At 40.4% G+C, this 2,500-nt stretch overlaps 1 pseudogene; it reads left to right on the forward strand.

The window, feature by feature from the left end:
* The window catches only part of LOC130501020 (28S ribosomal RNA), a 9,795-nt pseudogene that overhangs the window by 4,506 nt on the left and 2,789 nt on the right, over positions 1 to 2,500 (forward strand).

Consider the following 2,500-nt stretch of genomic DNA (forward strand, 5'->3'; position numbering starts at 1 on the left):
AGAGGAACCTTGATGAATGGTTTCACTACAACAACATCTTGAAGGAAGAAAGGCTAGCTTATGCCATTGATCATCTAAAAGGAGATGCCTTTAAATGGTGGGTTCAAGAAGTAGATGATAGATGGTTTTACAAGGAGCCAGCTATCAAAACGTGGGGAACACTTAAGAAAGCCATGAGGTATGAGTTTGCACCAGGTTATACAAGATCTCAGATCAAGGAGCAGTACCCAAGGAGGTATCCAACTCATGGTTCCCAAGAAGCAAGAGAAGCTGTCCACAAAGAGGATCAAAGAAGCTTACCTCAACAAACCAACTTTCAGCCAAACCAGGGGCACGCCATTGTCCATTGCTTAGGCCAGAAAAGTGACATCCCAAAGGCCATGGAGAGTAGAAGTGTCAGCCAAAACACTTTGAACAGAACCACAGCAAAACCATTGCTAGATACTACGCAAGTAAAGGCTAAGGTAAGTCCTATACTTGATAATTTGGTTTATGAATCTTCTTCCACTGGTATAAGTCACTTGTCTTTGTCAAAGAATGTTAAGGCAGGTCCTGAGGTCCAGAAAAATCCGAAATCCACATCCTTGTTTGAATCAAAAGTTCAAAAAGAATTATGTCCAAGGAACAAGGAGATTTTAGAACCCAAAGAGGAGGACACATCAAGCCAAGGTAAGTCTTCTGAATTTAAATTTCTGAAAGATCAGACATGTTTTAAATGTCATAAAATAGGACACCTTGCTGAAGCTTGTCCCGTTAAACATGTATTGAAAGAAACATCACTGGAAACTGAAACTGAAATTTTTAAAATAAGTGATAGTTTTGTTCAATCTGATTTGTTGTTTCCAAATTCTTGTATAATGCACTTGTCTTTGTCAAAAGGTATTGTATCAGGAATTAAGGAGCAAGAACTTAAAAGAGAAGATCTAGTCTACGAGCATGGCATTGCTAAAGAGGAGGAAGCCATAAGTGAGGCTGGAAGAAATTATTTGTTGCTTAAAGAAGCAAAACCAGTAATCAAAGTATCAAACCAAGGTGAGAGCAAGCCAAACAAAGAAATACAATTTCTTGCTGCCACAGCTGAAAGTAAGGTTCTTTGTTCTTTGTTTTCATCAGTTTATAAATTCCTTTACTTTGGTATAATACACTTGTCTTTGCCAAGATGTTTTGACCCAGGTATAAGCAAAGAAAAAGGCAATCCAATTCGTGATGTAGTCTTGCAAGAAGAAGCCTTAACCATGTTGTCAATAGATGCTGTCCATAAAAGTGATGCTGAACTAATACTATTCAAATTCAGCAAGGGAAGTTTCTCTGATCTTAAAACATCTATTACACTTGATTATTCAGATATGACTCACTTGTCTTTGCCAGAGAGTTTTGATCCAAGAATAAGACAAGAAGATGGTCATACCAGCCTAGATAAAAAGGTGCAAGAAAAGCAGCCATCAATCCAATGCTGTCCAAAGAAGAATTTAATTCTTCATCATGCTGATGCACCTATGGTAAATTCGACCAGAACACATTCTGTTCATACATCTCCAGTATCAGATATAATTCACTTTGTCTTTGTCCAGAATGTTGAGAATTTTTCAGGCTGCAAAGAAGAAAGCTTTAAAGAAATCCCACCGGATAATCTTTTAATGCTTGGAGAATCAGTCCCAAGGATGATCAACAATGAGGTTCCCAGTAGTGTGAAGTATCATCAACTCAAGAAGAGAAGAAATGACACTATCCAGGCCAGAGGCGTGATCATTTCCCATCTCTTTAAAGAAGAGCCACCAGATGCACAAACCATTACCAAACCAAAATTGTATCAAGGTAAGGTTCTAAACTCCCAAAAGAGAATGAAACCTGACTTGCTCTATTGTGGTGTATCAGGTTATCCAGTTTTGAGGTCAAAACCTTCACAAGGGGGAGGGAATGATGCGGCCATCAAACCAGTGGTTGAACCAGAGGTCAACCAAGCAGTCCAAACCGGCCACTTTGGAGGTACCAGCGACATAGGTCCAGTCCACGGCGTATATCTCGACAACCAAAAGGAGTTTTGGAGTGAAACAAATTTTAATGGACTCTACACTCAAGAAGGAGTCCATCCCAATTGGAATTTCCAGAAAAGCCTACCGGACCAAGGAGTTATGGATTTTACGAACTGGAGGTTCTCCAGCCCATCCATCTGCGAGTACCTGACTTTTGAAGGAGATTCAAGCCCAATGAAGAAGCGGCCTGAACCAAACCCAATCATAGGATTCAAGAGGGATCTCTCATCTTTCCAGAAAGCCCAATATCAGGAGAAATGGCCACGGAAATTAGAAGTTATGCCCACTTTGCCAGAACCGGTCAAACCAGTTCTACACTTGCCTCAATTGGAAGCTAACCGGTTCAATCAGCTTCAAACCAGACATTGGCGTCCAGGAGATCATTCCAACCAATCAGCAGGTATTCCAGGAGTCCTTAGCTACACCAGAACCCAGGAGATCAGTTGGTTCAATGAAGACTCACTTAA

The sequence above is a fragment of the Raphanus sativus genome, unplaced genomic scaffold, assembly GCF_000801105.2.
Source record: "Raphanus sativus cultivar WK10039 unplaced genomic scaffold, ASM80110v3 Scaffold0081, whole genome shotgun sequence".
In the NCBI taxonomy this organism is placed as follows: Eukaryota; Viridiplantae; Streptophyta; class Magnoliopsida; order Brassicales; family Brassicaceae; genus Raphanus; species Raphanus sativus.